The sequence below is a fragment of the Penaeus chinensis genome, chromosome 18, assembly GCF_019202785.1.
Source record: "Penaeus chinensis breed Huanghai No. 1 chromosome 18, ASM1920278v2, whole genome shotgun sequence".
In the NCBI taxonomy this organism is placed as follows: Eukaryota; Metazoa; Arthropoda; class Malacostraca; order Decapoda; family Penaeidae; genus Penaeus; species Penaeus chinensis.
In genome coordinates, this window is record NC_061836.1 from 12,300,665 (window position 1) to 12,308,164 (window position 7,500).

Sequence of the window (7,500 nt, forward strand, 5' to 3'; positions counted from 1 at the left end):
AAGAGTAAGAGTAAGAGTAAGAGTGAGTAAGAATGAGTGAGTGAGCGAGTGACCGAGAGAGAGAGAGAGAGAGAGAGAGAGAGAGAGAGAGAGAGAGAGAGAGAGAGAGAGAGAGAGAGAGAGAGAGAGAGAGAGAGGGGGGGGGGGAGGAGGAAAGGAGGGAAGGAGAAAGGGAGGAAAGGGGGGAGGGAGGGAGGGAGGGAGAGAGGGAGGGGGAGGGATAAAGGGAGGAAAGGGGGGAGGGAGGGAGGGAGGGAGAGAGGGAGGGGGAGGGAGAAAGGGAGGAAAGGGGGGAGGAAGGGAGGGAGGGAGGGAGAGAGGGAAGGGGAGGGAGAGAGGGAGGGGGAATGAGAGAGAGAGGGAATGAGAGAGAGAGGGAGAGAGAGAGAGAGAGAGAGAGAGAGAGAGAGAGAGAGAGAGAGAGAGAGAGAGAGAGTGAGTGAGTGAGTGAGTGAGTGAGAGTGAGTGAGTGAGAGAGAGAGAGGTTGTGACATGGGCAATAAGCATTTCCTGGGTTTTTTTGTTTTTTTTTGTAATCGCCGCTTCCCTTTCGCTTTGTAAACCTCTGTTAGACAAACATTTATGTTAGTATCTGATTGTCCCCCAAGCCCCTGCATTGGTGATTCTTCTCTTCTATTTTACTTCCTTCTTCTTTGCCGTGTCTTGATTTTGCATTTTACCATAATTAGCTCTTATTACCTTATCTACTTTATTTATCGTTTCGCTTCTCATGTTTTTTTACCTGTTTTGCACGGCCCTTTTAGTGACGAGAACGAGACGACAAAGCAGGGAGAGAAAGGGGAAGGATGATGAAGAGCAGCAGAAAAGTGTATGAAGAGAAAACGGAGACCAGAAAACGAACGAACGGCAAAACACGTAATAAAAGTGAGGGGAAACTAAAACAAAGGAAGGGTGAAGGGAAGGGAAAGCGTGAGAGAATGGGAGAATGGCAGAGACAGAGGGAGGGGGGGGGGGAGATGCGAAGGAGGTGGAGGAGGAGGAGAGGGGGAAGGAGGAGGAGAAGGAGGAGGAAGAAGAAGGAGGAGGAGGAGGGGGAAGGAGGAGGAGAAGGAGGAGGGGGAAGGGGGAGGAGGAGGAGGAGGAGGAGGAGGAGGAGGAGGAGGAGGAGGTGGGGGGAGGAGGAGGAGGAGGAGGAGGTGGGGGGAGGAGGAGGTGGGGGGAGAAGGAGGAGGAGGAGGAGGAGGGGGAGAAGGAGGAGGAGGAGGAGGAGGGGGGAGAAGGAGGAGGAGGAGGAGGAGGAGGAGGAGGGGGAGAAGGAGGAGGAGGAGGAGGAGGAGGAGGAGGAGGAGGAGGAGGAGGGGGAAGAAGGAGGAGGAGGAGGAGGAGGAGGGGGAAGAAGGAGGAGGAGGAGGAGGAGGGGGAAGGAGGAAGAGGAGGAAGAGGAGGAGGAGGAAGAGGGAGGAGGAGAGAGTAGGAGGAGGAGGAGGGAGTAGGAGGAGAGGTGGAGGGAGTAGGAGGAGAGGAGGAGGGAGGAGGAGGGAGTAGGAGAGGAGGAGGGAGTAGGAGAGGAGGAGGAGTAGGAGGAGGAGGAGGGGGAAGAAGAAGGAGGAGAAGGAGGAAGACGGAGGAGGAGAAGGAGGAGAGAGGAGGAGGAGGAGGAGGAGGAGTAGGAGGAGGGAGTAGTAGTAGGAGGAGGGGGAGGAGTAGGAGGAGGGAGTAGTAGTAGGAGGAGGAGGAGGGAGTAGTAGTAGTAGGAGGAGGAGGAGGGGGAGGAGGGAGTAGGAGGGGAAAAGGAGGAGAGGAGAGGAGCAGCAGGGAGGTGGGAGGAGGTGGGGAGGAGGTGGGGAGGAGGTGGGGAGGAGGAGGAGGAGGAGGAGGAGGAGGAGGAGGAGGAGGAGGAGGAGGAGGTGGAGGAGGGAGTAGGAGGAGGAGGAGGAGGGAGTAGGAGTAGGAGGAGAGGAGGAGAGGAGAAGGAGGAGAGGAAGAGAGGGGAAGGAGGTGGGAGAAGGTGGGAGAAGGTGGGAGAAGGTGGGAGGAGGAGGGAGGAGGAGGGAGGAGGAGGGAGGAGGAGGGAGGAGGAGGGAGGAGGAGGGAGGAGGAGGGAGGAGGAGGAGGAGGAGGAGGAGGAGGAGGAGGAGGAGGAGGAGGGAGACAATGAAAATCGTTGGAAAAAAAATAAACCAGATAAAGTATACTTTGTCTTGTACAGACCAAACGAAAAACACAAACACGAGAGAACAAAAAAAAAAAAAAAAAGAGCAAGAGAAAGCACAAACAAATGATGCGTCCGAACGAGTTAAAGTTGCGGAGAGATGTGAGAAAAAATGCAGTGAGATAGCCAGTCTTACAGGAAGACAAATGTTATTCGCACTGAGGAAGGAAATGTTAAAGATAGTGGTTGTGCTTGCATGTTTTGCAGTGCATCAGACGCACAGGCGTTTAAATGACCAATAGTCCCGCTTTCTCCTAATTTTCGATCTACCTGCGTTTCGGTCTGTATTCGTGTCTATTTTACTCCCTACCTGTCTTCTTCTTCCTCTGTTTTTCTAAGCGTAGTGAGCAACCTACAGCCTTACCAAACGTACACCTTTCCTTCTTACACACTGCCCTCTCTCACGTGTTCGGCCCCACGCTACCTGCACGCCGTCCCACGTATAGAACCTAACGCTATTACCTGCCCCCAGCGCACCGAATGTCGAATTTCCTTAGAAACACCCACGCCAAGTGGACACGACATACCAACCATCAAAAGGACACGAGACAGCACGTCTACACCCGGCATCCTTCCCCTGCACCGCCGACAGGACCTGGCCTTCATCTCCTGTACTTTCAACTGCATATTCTAAAACATTAATAAAATCTAATATCCATCTAGAGTTTAAATTTCACGCAGTCTCTAGCAAGCACATTATATCTGGGGCCTGTAATGGGGTGTGAAATTTGCTCCTTAATATTCGCTTATCCTTGACGGTCAAGTGTGGAGTATATCCTTTTTTTTTAAATCGTGTTATGAAATTATATTACTGTTTTCAAGAATATTTTGCTTCGTTTCCTTACATATTCTTATTTCCGGCACTTCTTTCCCAACCCCCAATCTATCTCTTCCATCGTTTCTTAACAAGCAATACGTACTTCTTCTCTCCCCCCCTCTCTACCTCTGCCTTTGTCTGTCTGTCTGTCCGTCTGTCTGTGTCTGTCTGCTGTCTGTCTGTCTGCCTCACACACTTACACTCTCACTCTCACTCTCTCTCTCTTTCTTTCCCTCCCTATACTTTCTCTCGCTCCTCCACTCATTTAACTCATTCACGCCCTGCTCTCTACTTCTCTTCCCTCCCACACAGCCTCCTCCACCACTGCACCTCTTTAACAAAAAGAATACAAAAACCCTATGTGAGATACCTGTTCCCCTGCATAATATTACCCAAGCTACTAGTAAACAGAGCGGAGCGAAGGGGAAAATTCCTCAGCACGCTCAGCAGAGATTCCCTGACACTTACAGTAAGTGAATAGCTGTTTCCATTTGCATTCAGCTGCGACTCACGCTCACACATTCACGGTACCAAATCACATTTCTCGCGAAACTCACTTTTTTCTCTCTAATCGGACCGAATCCGCATAGGTTGAACATTTCGAAAGCTGCCGTCGCCACTATCCTTCAAACCATATATTTAATATATGAGAATAAATAAGTAAATAAAAGACAGCTTTATTCTATCTTAAATCAAACATTTTCCTTATACTACAGTACTGCAGTGTACAATATTTTTACATACTGCAACTGCAAACGCTTGCCCAAGTTTCTCTAATCTGATATCCCCTCTCTTTCATCTCCCTCCCTCCCACTCTCCGTCGTCCCTTCTCTCTCAGATTCAGCGGGACGTATTTCCTCGTCACCACCATACAGATATCGAAGGATGTACATCATGCGTCTCTTTGACGAAGTTACGTATATCTATTTCTTTTCCGTAATAAATGTTGCGCCATCCGTCTTAATAAACTTGCGATGCATGTTTAGCTGGTATTACGAAGTTAGGGTGCCTTTTCATTTACATTCTGAGTATCTCTTTCATTAAATAATATGATGCGAGCCCAGTCTATGAGTTGCTGTGTTTAAAAAAACATGTAAACTATTTCGAGTTTACATACTACATAGTATATTGGGGGTTTATATATTATATCATACTCCATATTGTGATTAATGATATATATTAATTTCACAATTATGATTTTACCCAACTTTATCTCTTAGACCAATGCTAAAACACACACGCGCACGCGCACACCCACCCATACATACTCAAACACCCTCAAAAACACCCACACACGAACAAACACACACACAAGATTGAAAAGAAAGATACTCGCATTCCCCAAGGAAGCCTCATACCTTCATCAAAAATGTTCGTATACCACGATGGCGGCGCGACCCGATGACAATTCTCTTCGACATGACAACTTATGTAAGGCTTCCCTCCCCCTTACTCCCTACAACCCCCACCCCCTCCTCTCCCTCCTCTGGGGCAGGCGGAAAACCTCGTCGAACGTGAATGTATAAAGCGACCCCGAGCAACAGTTGATCCGAGCTCACCTCTTGCAGAAGTTATTGTAATCCGGGGAGTTATCGCGATGTACACTGCTGCCGGTGCTGATTCCGCTGTTATGTTCGGGTTTCTTCTTCTTGCCAAAACGGGGGCGATTATTCATCCCCGTTATTCCTTTTCTTGCATATTCTTCTTACGTGTTTACGACAAGAACTTTCTCGCGTAGCATACACTTCCACATCTACATACAAATATGCATGTGTACATCCAGACAATGATAAATAAAAAAAAAAAAAAAAAAAAAAAAAACATAAAATAGTGAAAGAAAGAGATCAAAACTGTACGAGAGGAAGAGGGATAGGGAAAGGGGAGAGGAAGGGAGGGGAGAGAGAGCGTGTAAGAGAGAGAGAGAGAGAGAGAGAGAGAGAGAGAGAGAGAGAGAGAGAGAGAGAGAGAGAGAGAGAGAAAACAACCAAGGGAAAACGGAAGAAAAAAAGAATAGAAAGATCTGTTTACCTTTTTTCAATCAACTTTCCGCCCCGTCCTACCTAGAGAAAAGGACTTCGAAAATACTAATTTTCCACTTGGTAACTCCAATAATCGAATGTTGGCAATTCAACGTTTCCGATAGTGTTTCTGCCATTGCATACCAAACAAGCAGTTTCTAGGTTAATCACCATTTACAGAACGATATTCATTCTTTCTGATTCTGAGCACAGATTTCTGATTCCTAATGAAGTTTAATGCCTAAAAAGTAAAAAAAGAAAAAAAACTATTAGAATAAAATGGAGTAAGCCCCGCTTCCGCGATTAAAAATTCATCATAGTTTTGAAGCGTTTCCAGATATCTATAATGCAAAACGTTATTTAAAAATCAACCATAAAAGCAGTGTAAATATAATGCAAGTATTTCCACTGTGATCTAAAACGCACATGACAGATAAATGAGGTGCGTTAAAAGTACTTATTTTTATTGTGCTGATTTTGTATAATAATTCAAGTGCTTATTCCCGTGTGTTGGTTTTCAGTATAAAGTTTTCCATAATTTTTACTGTGTTTATTTCTTAGGTAATATTTAGATGATTTCTCCAGCTTACTCCATGGTAAACTTTTAACATTTTCCTCAGTGGGCTTAATCCATTACGAGAGATTCATTAATAGCCCTTTTTTTCAGTAAGGAAATGCGGAATGAACAAAAAGTTCTTTCACGAATAATCAACTGTTAAGAATAAACGATGAAAGAGTAATACGCAGTTAATTTCATCTTCCCAAATCAGCTGAGCTCCTGCCGAGAACATGTTTCCAGAACCAACTAGTTTGCTTACAGAGTGAATTTTTCCTTCATGAAAACCAATTCTGTGGCATCGCGCAGATGATACTGGTCCACAGATTCGCATTATGCTAATTTCATGACTGACTTGAAGACAAAACACAAATCAATGGTGTATTTTATAATGAATTTGTCCGGAAATTACGTATCGGTATTAAGCCTAATCCACAGTCGGATATTGTCTTTTATTGTTTCGGCATTAACAGTTTGAAAGGAAAGTGGAATGTGTGTATTGGTATTCATGGAGATTATATTGAAAAATAAAGAGAATTGGTTTCGATTTTCTTTCTTGTTAATGATATTAGAGAGAAGGGAGGGGGATGGGGGGAGGGTCGGGGATGGATGAAGGGAGAAAGGGAGGGGGAAGGAGGGAGGGAAGAAGGGGCAGAGGGAGGGAAGAGTGAAGGAGGGAGGGGAGAGTGAGAGAGAGAGGGAGAGGCAGGGAGAGTGAAAGAGAGAGGGAGAGGCAGGGAGAGTGAGAAGAAGAGAGGGAGGGGGAGGGGGAGGGGGAGGGGGAAGGAGAGGGAGAGAGAGACGAAGAAGAAAGAAAAAATAAAAAGTGAAATAGAAAAAAATAGGGGTTGCCGTGTTAATTCCCCAGCCACAGTACATCGAGTGAAGCGCCTGTGTCAGTTACCCGTCAGCGGATGGGCGCAGCGAGAAAGCCCAGCGGGGAATTGGGCGACTGGCGGAAGTGGAATGGCCAGGATGACGAAAGTGATGTCAAATAATGCAAGGAGCTTTGGGGCAGAGGTGACGGTGAGCAATGCTCCCTGCGGTGGCAACGTCGGTGTAGAAAGTAATGGAAGTGAAGGTCGCGATGAAGGAGCCGCCGGCAATGGCTCTAGTGCCAACATGCCGATCGACGTTTCCGACAAACACTCGAGCAGTAACATCAACATTTATGTTTCTTGGTCTCGGTAGAAGCAGCATTAACGAGGACCTGCGTTGGTCCCCAGCATCAACATTGTTGCATAATGATCTCGTCCCTGTGAAGATGGTGCACACACGATAGGTCGGCAGCCTCCACCGAAATCTTAACGGTTGACATAATAAATAAGCAAGAAAGCTGGAACAACGTATATAGATCTTTTAAGAGGAACCTTCCGACCTCCCCCATCAACAGGCCACGTAGGCGTATCGCGGATATTGAGAAGCTGAGTGAGGTGCACTATATTCTCCTCAGTATCAGGGACAAGCGGGCCGACTTCACATCTCCAATACTATCGCGTCAGCAAAGGCTTCTCGCCTTGCCACATCACGCTACTCTATGCCACGGCACGCCATGGCACGCCATGGCACGCTCCATCGCATAAGGCAATCTCACGCTGTGCCGTATTGAAACCTCGCACCGAGCCAGACGCCGAATACCATCATCCCCTCACAGCCGCTTGCCGTTCTCAGGGCGATCTATCATTATCACGAACCATCCGAGCTCTCTTGATCAACAAACACCGTGGTGACGTCATCACAAAGACAATAACAATATTTGCATTCGCACACTACCTTAGAGGGCAGTCAAGGCCTCCTCAAGGGAGTATCAACAAGTGTGCCGGGCGTGCACGGAAAGACACAACGCAAGCGAACGTGGGCGAAAGGAGAGCGAGATTTGGAGGCGTATTTGGAAAGGTTGCGGAGGGCATTAAAAAGAGAGGAAGGCGGGACGGGA